Here is a 12,048-nt window from a genome sequence, read left to right on the forward strand (position 1 = left end):
CCACTACTTGGCCGCAGCAAAATTCACCGCTTTCACGGGTAACAATCCGTTGACTCACCTGGACACGGCCAAGCTGGGCGCGTTGGAGCAGCGGTGGGTGGCCAGACTAGCCAACTATGACTTCACCATCAAATACAGGGCCGGTCGTGTCAACATTAATGCTGATGCCCTCTCTCGGATGCCCCACTTGTCAGAAGGTGGGTGCGAGGATGATGACCTCGAGGAGATCGAGTTGCCTGCATTCCACCGGTCACCAACTGAGAAGGTACATGTCCACCAACAACGGGTGAACCTGGATCCGCTGCCCAGTCAGAAGTGGCAGGAAGCTCAAAATCAGGCGCCCGCTGTCCGCCTAGTCAAGACCCTGGTGGAGCGAGGCGCTGCTGGGATGGACCCTGCCGCCCCAGCTGAAGCCCAACGCTTGTGGAAGGAACGGACCCGGCTGTGTCTACATCAGGGGAGGTTGTACCGTGAGCTGATCAAAACGAAGACCCATGAGAAAATCCGCCAGTTGGTTATTCCCCAAGATGATGTACCCACTGTTCTGCAGGCGTACCATGATGGTGCCGGCCACTTCGGGTGGAAGAAGCTGGAGATGCTGTTGAGGGAGCGGTTCTATTGGAGTGGGATGCGGGAGTCTGTGGAGGCCTGGTGTCGAGAGTGCGGTCCTTGTACGTTGAGGAGGAAGGATGAAGCCAGCCAGAAGGCTCCCCTACGCCCGATCGTTACACACCAACCGCTGGAGCTGGTCGCCTTGGACCATGTAAAGCTCACCCCCAGCCGAAGTGGGTACACTTACGCTCTGACCATAGTAGATCATTACTCCCGGTTCATGGTGATTGTCCCGGTCAAGGACTTAACCGGCCGTACCGCCGCTAGAGCGTTCCAAGCTTACTTCTGTCGACCCCATGGATACCCTGAGAGGGTGCTTACCGACCAAGGTCCAGCCTTTGAGGCGGAGGTGTTCCATGTGTTCTGTCACCTGTACGGCTGCAAGAAGATCCGGACCACACCTTTCCATGCCCAGACCAACGGTATGTGTGAGAAGATGAACCATCTGGTCCTTGGCCTCCTCAAAACGTTGCCGTTGGAGGAGCGGAACCTGTGGCCGGAGAAGCTGCCTGACTTGGTCGATATGTACAACAATATCCCGTCTAGCTCAACGAAGTGCACCCCAGCGTATCTGATGAGGGCTCGGCCTGACCGACTGCCGGTGGACCTGGAAATGGGACTGGAAGCCCCAGAGACACTCCCCTCAACGGCTGAATGGGACACCCGGCGGAGGGTGCAGTACCGACCGATTCAGGAGTATGTGGAGAAGAACCTAAGTCGGAGTCGAGAACAACAGGAGCAGCGCTTCAATCAGAAAGCGTCTGCGGGCCCTTTCCAGCCTGGAGATGTGGTGTTAAAGCGGAAGAGGAAAACCCACAAGCTGGATGATCAATGGGAACAAATCCCGTACGTCATCCAACCCACAGGATGGGAAGATGGAAAGGCCTACCAGATCAGTCGTGACCAAGGGGGCACCTTTGCCACGGTTTCCCGGGACCATCTGAAAAGGTGCCCACCAGCATTGAGGGCGATGGCTGAAGTACCAGGTCCTCCACCAGCAGAGAAGGCAAAAGAGGTGATCCACACTGTGATGGGTGACTTCCCAGCAGAAACAGAACGGCGCAGTGATTCTTCCAGTGATACTGTTCCCACAACCTGTGGATGAAGAAGTGGTGGAAGCGGTCAACCGTGAGCCAGAACCAGTGCCAGTGCCCAGGGATGAACCTGTGCCCAGCTCCCCTATGCCTCCGCCTGCCCCACACGATAGCCGGGAGGAGGAACCGATTGTTCCCTCTGCCCCACTGCCTAGCCCCACTGACACCGGACCCCGGAAGTCCACCCGTCCCAACCTAGGTAGGCCCCCACTTAGGTACCGGGAAACCGTTCTTTAAAAGGGGGAGGGGAAAGAAAACAGGTGTGTTTTAAGAGTGTTTGTTTGAAAGTTGTTGCAAAAATGATGATGATAAGTAAAATGAAACCGTGAAGTTCACCTGATTCCTTTGTGATTTGGAAACCGGCCGTTGCCGGCACCATTGTCCCCGTGGGGACCGTTTGAAAAATATGCATAGGAACTTCCATGGACAAGCCCGTGAACTTGCAGGGCAACCACAGACGTTAGTGGCTTGTAAATAAGTTGTGTTACCGTTTCCGCATTTACCGCCTCCAGAGAGGCAGGTTGGAGGGAGGGCCCACAGCAGAGCAGGCTGGGGCCCAGCCACCACAGGAACCGGTGGCTACCCTCTGGAGGGGAAGGACAGATCCCGCTCGGGTAACTTGTGCTGGACTGGGGTCAAGGGGTGCTGTCTGGGTTTTAGGGGCAGCATCAGGGCCAGGTTACTTGGGTGGGAGAGAGCGGAGACCGTAACCGTTAACCGTTTTAATGTTTGCAACGTTTAAGCACTGAACCTCCCGATGTGGGATGATGTCATAATTTGTATATATGTTACCGTTTTCCCTATTTTTCAGAAAAACAAAAGGAAAATAAAACCGGTGTTGGACAGGCAGCCCGAGGACGGTCTGCGTTTTGCTAAGGGGTAATGTGACGCCCTGGGCAAGCCAGGGGTCACAGGTCACAACATCACATGCACCCCACATTCCCTGCAGGAACACCAAAGCTAACCCAAAATCCTTGTTGCCTTCCTCCAGGGGCTGATGTCCACACCAGGGGGTGGGCCAGGCGGTTGGCTCCGCCCACCGAGGAGTTCACAGCCCTGGAGGCGGGAAAAAAACAGGCAGTTCAGCTCAGGCAGAGCTTGAGAGAAGGAAGTGAAGTGGTAGAGGAGCTGGAGAGAAAAAGTAAAAAGTGACAGTTGTAAAGCCTGAAGTTGGTCCGGGTGTGTGCCCCGGACTGTGACAGCAAGGTCAGCAGACGGCGGTGATAGTCTGCAGGGGGACTGTTTGGAAGTTGCTGGAAGGACCGCGGACGGGTGGTGACCCGGCGGTACTGGAGCAGTATACGAAGAACAGTCAGCACCAGGGCAGGGGCCTTTCGGATCCCGGCAAGGCTAGGAGTCGCCATAATTTGCCAAATGCGTCAGTGAAGGGGACCTCTGTCTCCTAACAACCAAGTCCCGGTTGAAGGCAACAGCCCGACCGTGAAGGGGAGACACCGCCACCGCCAGGGCACCAGTTTCCTAGGGCCAGCGCCTGCGGGCAAAGTAGGGCTCCTTCGGCCCAGATTGAAGCCGAGGAGTGGGTAACCGGTGGGGACCCATCGCTACCAAGAGACTTTACATAGGTGCAGGGAAGAGACCATCACTGCTAACTGCAGGGAACCGCAGCACCGTAACCGTCCGAGGGACCCGTCCAACCAGCCGTTTGTTTACCGAGAACTGTGTCGTGTTTACTGGCTGAGTGAGTACCTCCGTGCCGTGTGGCACAGCGCTGCCCCTGCGCCCCTGCACCTCCACAGGCCCCATACCCGCCTGTCCACCATACCAACCCCATCACTGGGCCCCGGGAGCACCAAAACCCCTACCCTCGGAGGGGCAAATCAACAACTGGCTGCTCCATACCATCACTCCCGGGCTCCCCAGACAGAGCAGCGGTGGTGTTAACAAATCACCACAACCGTGGGTGGCGTCACGGACAATAAACTATCCCCAAAACCCAATCCCTTTTCACTCACGGGCGAGGAGCGCCGCTCGAGCCCCCGGGATCCGGCCCATCGCTCGGGCCACCGAGCAGCTGCAGCAGCCGGACCCGAGCAGTGGGAGAGCGCGGCGTCCCCTCCTCCGCCCGCAACACAAAGAATTCATGTGGTTTTATGTATGCATTTATGTTCTGATGTCTTACAGGTTACCACATGGTAGGGGACAACCATGGTTATAAAGGGGAGGTAAGTAAGAGGGCGACATACAGTCATGTACCTCCTTTGAAGACATCAATCGTTTTAACATAGTAGTGCAATATGTTTCTTATGTAGTATTGTATAAGGTGTAACTCAGTGTGAGATATAGCAATAATGTTGAGAGGTATAGTATATCAAAGGGTTGCGTTTATGTAAGCTGCAGTACAAAAACTGTTCACAAGAGGTCAGTGGTTTCCCCTGGATAGGGTTAGATTTCCCTGTCAGAGATAGGGTTAAGCCTAGCCAGGCATAGTGTGAGGTTATATATGGAGATGTAGGTCCTGGTTCAAGAGTAGTGTAAGTGTGTAGTGAGAGAAGACAAAGCAGAGAGGGACAGGAGTAGAAGGAGAACATGAGACCAGGATAAGAATGCAGGATTACCTCTCCAGAAGAGACAGATAGGGAGTCAAGTAAAATAAGGGGACAGTATACAGTATAATGTTGGAGCCTGGTTGCCGCGGGTGTTGATGCACGTAAAGACATAGCTGGTGAATGTAACCTCGCGTGTGATCGCTGTGGCACATCGTGATGTACTGAGCAAGGAGTTACGTCCAGACTAGGAATCTACTGGAATGGATGGCAACCTACCTTCCATACATGCGGAAATATGATGAAAAACAAACTTGCTTGGAGTCCAATGGATCCAATGGGACTAATTAATGGTTAATAGCTCAAGATCAAAATCTCCTTCCTGGATAGTCCTCCTATAAACTCTTTGCATGCAGAACAACAAATCCCAGCAAGTAGCTACTTACTTTTTGATGTGGTAGGTCTGGGGTCACACCTGAGTTGCCAATCGTCCAGAAATTACAGGACAATCCAAAAAAAAGACAGCACTTCTTTGCATTGTCTTTAAGAAAAAATTAAGGTGTCCATGATTTTTTGAAGCATAGTAAATTTATCCAGATTATTTTGACTGTAATTATCACCATTTTACAGTTTACAGTAAATGTAGCTGATGTTTTCATATCAGAATTATGGACTGTAGACATGGATTTTTTAGAATCATAAAGATTTATTATGGTTTCCAATGTGTCCGTAAAAAATATTGTCTGTCTGTAATTTTTTTTATAATTACCTGAAAACTCATTGTGGGTGCACAGCCTTAGGAGAGTGTGACGCTGTAACGCGTGGTTCAGACAGAAGTGCAGTTGACACAGCTGGTTATTCAGTCTAGTCTGGAATAGACCGGTGTAGAGACATCAGGGAAGAACTCTGAGTGTGGTGTCCTGAGTTGGTGGTGGTAGTACCTCGACCAAGAAGGAATCACTCCACTTTCCCTGCAGCCTAGTCTCTGCACGTCCTCTAAGGAAAAAGAACAATAAGTTATTGTTGGTGTCCAGTTCTTCCCAAGGCTGGACACAAATCTTCAAGGAGTCGAAGATTCCCAATGACCATGGTCCTGTTATATTCCAGGGCCCAGTGCTCTAATGTTGTTGTACCACTTTGGCGAAGATTTCACAGTACTGTAAAGTTAACTCTGACCAAGAACTGTGTTGTCTGGTCTATTTTGCTACATTCACTCAAAAAAAGGCCTGCTCCAGGAGCAGAAGTGCCAAGCATCCTACTTTTATTACATACTGTTAGGGTATAAGAGCATGACACTCCTGGAGACATTGAGAAAAAGGGGACGATGGCTAGGAGATCCATGTTGTCTCTAACAATCATGGGGATGGAAAGTTTGAGACCCCTCTTCCCTATCCATGGCGACCTGCTTTCATCCATAGTGGACAAAGAGAACAAATTGTAGTCCAGGATATGTACAATTTTTGCATAATTTCATGTACAATTATACATTATCCCGCAACTTGGACTATCCAGTCATGAGTAATTGAAATAGAACGCGGAGTCCTCAATACTTCATCTCAGATTAGTAACTATCCTGCTGTCGGCATATGGTCATGGATAAAAAACAAATGTTTATTTGCAGGGTCCACACATGCTCACGGTTTACGTGTCAGAAGTTATTTTAGTCTCTCTCCACTGAACGTGATGATCTGGAGGACTGCGGATTCTGCTTTGCATAGGACATTGCTTTCACTGCAGGCACAGTTTGAGGTTTAACACAAGATGAATCCACAAGATTTTGCCTGTGGTGATAATCTGCATCCCAAATGTAGCTCTATAGGGAGCAGATTTATTTTATGGGTACAATATGTCTGCGTAGTTCTTGTAAAGAGGATGATTAGAACAAATGGTACAACCAGGGCCAGATTAAGGTTGGTGGGGGCCCCTGGGCAGAAAATCTGGTGGGGGCCCCATAACGTTAACATTTTTAGCCATAACAGTAGAGCACGAACTGAAGCATTTAGATATAAATCCACTGAGCATGGATCTTATCCTGTTCTGCCACATTCAGATTTACACTTATACACAGAAAATAAAGTTACTCACATTTTTTTATTGATCCCAATGTTAAGACAGCCAAGGAATAGTAAAAATACAGAAAGGGAAAGTTCTCACTGGCAGCAATGGTTGCTGAAAATCACAATGTGCTCTCTATTGTATTGTCTCCGGAGTAGTCCATAGCAGCTGATGTCTGTACACGGTATGCCATACACAGTATCAGAGGTGGATCTAGGTTTTCCTGTCCATGGAGTAGGAGTTCAGTTTGGCGCCCCCTTCTATACACGGCTTATGCGGTTTGAGTAGTTGTCATGTGACCACTCATACGCCATTTTCACACGTGCCGATGAGCTGCTCTTCCTAATTCTCTCGATGTTCAGTGAAATACTACAGCCCATAAAGAGAAGCAGGAAGAGAAGCTAATTGTGACTCAAAGTATTAAAATGACCTGCAAGTGGTCATGTGACCACTTCTAAAATTAGCAAGCAGAGCTGAATCCTTACATTGAGTATATTACAGATTGTTGGATTGGGCATGCTACGGGGCTTACTTTTATTATTAAAGGGGTTGTCCAGCTCAACAAGGAAAATTTGTAGTTATATGACTGCAGACTTCTGAATTCTCACAGCTTGCGGACTGCACACTGTCATGATTTTCCCGTGCCATGAGCAAGTAGTCATGGGACTGCAAGTATACGATTTGCTTACTTCCGGCCACATTCAAATTAGACGTCTGCAGCCTCACTCAATAGTTACATGCCCTCAAGCTCTCACTGCTGGCATCGGAGAGTCCTGACAGTGTGCAGTGTGCACACTGAGGATTCAAAAGTCTGCAGTCACATAGAAACTTTCATCACAAACCTGGACAACCCCTTTAATGCTACTAACATAATGTAGAAACCCTTGCGGTCATGTAATTTTACAAATCATGGCTTGCTACATGTGTACAGGATCAGAATCAGTAAAATGTACATAAATACACTGTGTGCAGAATTATTAGACAAATGAGTATTTTGCTCACATGATACTTTTATACATGTTGTCCTACTCCAAGCTGTATAGGCTGAGAGCCAACTACCAATTAAGTAAATCAGGTGATGTGCATCTCTGTAATGAGGAGGGGTGCGGTGTAATGACATCAACACCCTATATAAGGGGTGCTTAATTATTAGGCAACTTCTTTTTCCTTTGGCAGAATGGGTCAAAAGAGAGATGTGACGGGCTCTGAAAAGTCCAAAATTGTGCGATGTCTTGCAGAGGGATGCAGCAGTCTTGAAATTGCCAAACTTTTGAAGCATGATCACCGAACAATCAAGCGTTTCATGGCAAATAGCCAACAGGGTCGCAAGAAGTGTGTTGGGCAAAAAAGGCGCAAAATAACTGCCCATAAACTGAGAAAAATCAAGCATGAAGCTGCCAAGATGTCATTTGCCACCAGTTTGGCCATATTTCAGAGCTGCAACATTACTAGAGTATCAAAAAGCACAAGGTGTGCCATACTCAGGGACATGGCCAAGGTAAGGAAGGCGGAAAACCACCACCTCTGACCAAGAAACATAAGATAAAACCTCAAGACTGGGCCAAGAAATATCTGAAGACTGATTTTTCAAAGGTTTTATGGACTGATGAAATGAGAGTGACTCTTGATGGGCCAGATGGATGGGCCAGAGGTGGATCAGTAAAGGCCAGAGAGCTCCACTCAGACGCCAGCAAGGTGGAGGTGGGGTACTGGTATGGGATGGGATCAGCAAAGATCAACTTGTGGGACCTTTTCTTGTTGAGGATGGAGTGAAGCTCAACTCCCAGACCTACTGCCAGTTTCTGGAAGACAACTTCTTCAAGCAGTGGTACAGGAAGAAGTCGGTATCGTTCAAGAAAAACATGATTTTCATGCAGGACAATGCTCCATCACATTAATCCAACTACTCCACAGCGTGGCTGGCCAGTAAAGGTCTAAAAGATGAAAAAATAATGACATGGCCCCCTTGTTCACCTGATCTGAACCCCATAGAGAACCTGTGGTCCCGCATAAAATGTGAGATCTACAGGAAGGGAAAACAGTCCACCTCTGGGAGCAGTGTCTGGAGGCTGCGGTGGCTGCTGCACGCAATGTGGATCGTAAACAGATCAAGCACTGACAGAATCTATGGATGGTGGCTGCTGAGTGTCATCAGAAAGAAAGGGGGCGATATTGGGCACTCATTTTTTGGGGTTTTGTTTTTGCATGTCAGAAATGTTTATTTCTAAATTTTGTGCAGTTATATTGGTTTACCTGGTGAAAATAAACAAGTGAGATGGGAATATATTTGCTTTTTATTAAGTTGCCTAATAATTCTGCACAGTAATAGTTACCTGCACAGACAGATATCCTCCTAAGATAGCCAAATCTAAAAAAAACCCACTCCAACTTCCAAAAATATTAAGATTTGATATTTATGAGTCTTTTGGGCTAATTGAGAACATAGTTGTTGATCAATAATAAAAAAAATCCTCTAAAATACAAAATGCCTAATAATTCTGCACACGGTGTACAGCACCAGAACCAAAAGCAATACCAAAATACATCACTAGCACCCTCATCAGTAAACGAATATATCACCAGAACCACCAATACATGACTACAGTACCAAATTTACTACAACAATATATTGTAATGTCACATCCCCATATACATTTGTATCACATGAATTAACAACTCCCAGTATGTCCTTAACAATTGTGAGAAAATGCTGGGAGTTGTTATCAGTATTCATCAGACTTTGGACCATACAGGAACCACAGTTCTGATGAGGAGAAGCATTGAGTGTCACACACATACAGTCACATCCAGGTACCTTGTAGGTGACATCTTCCCTGATCGGAGTCATCTTATTCTTTCTTCTCCATCTTGTCCAGACGTCATGATGACTTTTCACTTCCACAGCTCCTCTCTGCAGACTTCCCGGGTTTTCCGCAGCACATCTCGACATTATGCCCTTAAAATAAATAGCAGAATGATTATAATGCTCCTAAATATAAATATATGACCTACGCTGTGCGCCTGAACAAATAATTGCCCCTCACTGTGCTCCCTGCACAAAATGACCCACACAATGTCATTCTTATGGTACATGGCCTCTTCTTTCAGTTCTGGGCCCCCTCTTCACACCGTCCTCTACATTGTGTACCCACTATACTTCCAAATGTCTATACTGTGCCCCCTCCTCACACTCCCCCTCCTGAGCTGTGCCCTCACAATGTCCCCCATGCAATCCCCTCTCTATACTGCCCTCACCCTCAGTACCAAAATCACTGAAAGTGCAACTCAATCTCACATTCCCCCTCTTCAGCATACTGTGCCCTCCATACTGTGCCTTCACACTGGCCACCATGCTGCCCCTTCTCTATACTGCCTACCTCCTTCACTATACAGTCACTATACCGCACCTCAGTCTCACATTCCCCCTCCTCAGCATACTGTGCCCTCCATACTGTGCCCTCACACTGGCCACCATGCTGCCCCTTCTCTATACTGCCTACCTCCTTCACTATACAGTCACTATACCGCACCTCAGTCTCACATTCCCCCTCCTCAGCATACTGTGCCCTCCATACTGTGCCCTCACACTGGCCACCATGCTGCCCCTTCTCTATACTGCCTACCTCCTTCACTATACAGTCACTATACCGCACCTCAGTCTCACATTCCCCCTCCTCAGCATACTGTGCCCTCCATACTGTGCCCTCACACTGCCCACCATGCTGACCCTTCTCTATACTGCCTACCTCCTTCACTATAGTCACTATACCGCACCTCAGTCTCACATTCCCCCTCCTCAGCATACTGTGCCCTCCATACTGTGCCCTCACACTGCCCACCATGCCGCCCCTTCTCTATACTGCCTACCTGCTTCACTATACAGTCACTATACCGCACCTCAGTCTCACATTCCCCCTCCTCAGCATACTGTGCCCTCCATACTGTGCCCTCACACTGCCCACCATGCCGCCCCTTCTCTATACTGCCTACCTGCTTCACTATACAGTCACTATACCGCACCTCAGTCTCACATTCCCCCTCCTCAGCATGCTGTGCCCTCCATACTGTGCCCTCACACTGCCCACCATGCCGCCCCTTCTCTATACTGCCTACCTCCTTCACTATACAGTCACTATACCGCACCTCAGTCTCACATTCCCCCTCCTCAGCATACTGTGCCCTCACACTGACCACCATGCTGCCCCTTCTCTATACTGCCTACCTCCTTCACTATACAGTCACTATACTGCACCTCAGTCTCACATTCCCCCTCCTCAGCATGCTGTGCCCTCCATACTGTGCCCTCACACTGCCCACCATGCCGCCCCTTCTCTATACTGCCTACCTCCTTCACTATACAGTCACTATACTGCACCTCAGTCTCACATTCCCCCTCCTCAGCATACTGTGCCCTCACACTGGCCACCATGCCGCCCCTTCTCTATACTGCCTACCTCCTTCACTATACAGTCACTATACCGCACCTCAGTCTCACATTCCCCCTCCTCAGCATGCTGTGCCCTCCATACTGTGCCCTCACACTGCCCACCATGCTGCCCCTTCTCTATACTGCTTATGTTCCCCACTAACCAGGCTTTATACTATGCCCCTCACACTTTTCTCCACCAATACTCTCCACTTACAATTTTCTCCCACCATACTGCTGCCTCACACTTTTTAATGGTGCCCCCCTGATTGCCGTGCAGGGGAACATATGCCGCATGCCCCCCAAAGGTACGCCCCTGTACAGTGTACAGGAGAATACATGACTGGTACACAATATACTGTGATACAGACATCAGAGGTTATACAATATACACATTATTATATACCATCTGATGTGTGTACACAGTGTATCACACTACTCTCTCTGTACGCTGGATGTGGTATACCATGTGCACAGATATACAATCCCCTGCACTGATCACACCTGGGCCTACAGGACAGGATGTAACATATTCTATATGTAATATGGGCCATATAGTGTAATGTGTGCTGCAGGCTCAGATGTGATCAGTGCAGGATTCTGTGTAGTGATGTCTCTGCTGGAGATCAGTGTGAGTTATTGCAGGGGAGGGATGAGGCCGATGACCCGGCACTGACAGCCCGACCTGATCTGCAGCAGTTCAGACTCCTGCAATAAGTCACACTGATAGCAGAGTGGCCGCTGTGCTGACACTATGGAACCGGTCTGGAGTTATCAGCGGCGTCCTGCTCCCTCCTCACTGCAGTCTCCTGCCCGGCCGGCACCATGATTAATGACCTCATACTTACCGGGATCCACTGAGACCTCCGGTCCTCCCACAAGCTCCTCTACGGCAGGAAGAAACAGCAGCGCGGTGACGTCATCCTGGCACACGCAGCCCACACAGCGTGCAGTGGGCGTGTCTGCAGCACAGTGATGGCCGGGATTGAAATACCTTAAAGGTACAGTGCGGTCTTGAACCACTGCGACATTAATAAAATGGCGGACACACAGATGGTGGTGGGGGCCCCCTTAGAGGCTTTTGTGGTGGGGGCCCCTGGGCTGAAGCCCCGTCTGCCCCGCCTATAATCCGGCCCTGGGTACAACCCTACTAACATACTGCAGATGAAAGTAGTTTTTAGTTGTAACTTTTTATAACTATAATTAATTAAATAATTAATCTTAGGTTGGCGCCATGTCCATGGTTCATGTCATGAAACCTTGGTCCCAGGCCATAAATCCATAATGCAAATGGCGTTACATGTGAGAGTAAAAGCCGCTTTACACGCAATGACATATCTAACGATATATCGTAGGG

The 12,048-nt window shown here is 48.9% G+C and overlaps 1 long non-coding RNA gene across 2 annotated transcripts in view; it reads right to left on the bottom strand.

Moving 5' to 3' along the window:
- Positions 1-11,596, bottom strand: part of LOC142310261 (uncharacterized) — a 36,235-nt gene extending 24,639 nt beyond the window's left edge. The window contains exons 1-3 of one of the 2 annotated variants that reach the window (XR_012754113.1): positions 11,540-11,596; positions 9,081-9,221; positions 4,993-5,206 (exon numbers count right to left, since the gene is read on the bottom strand). This is a non-coding gene — a long non-coding RNA (uncharacterized LOC142310261). Of the gene's footprint in view, positions 1-4,992; positions 5,207-9,080; positions 9,222-11,539 lie in introns of those variants that run through there. The other variant, XR_012754112.1, reaches the window with a different exon arrangement.
- Positions 11,597-12,048: the final 452 nt, after the last annotated feature.

The sequence above is a fragment of the Anomaloglossus baeobatrachus genome, chromosome 5 (assembly GCF_048569485.1).
Source record: "Anomaloglossus baeobatrachus isolate aAnoBae1 chromosome 5, aAnoBae1.hap1, whole genome shotgun sequence".
Classification (NCBI taxonomy): Eukaryota; Metazoa; Chordata; class Amphibia; order Anura; family Aromobatidae; genus Anomaloglossus; species Anomaloglossus baeobatrachus.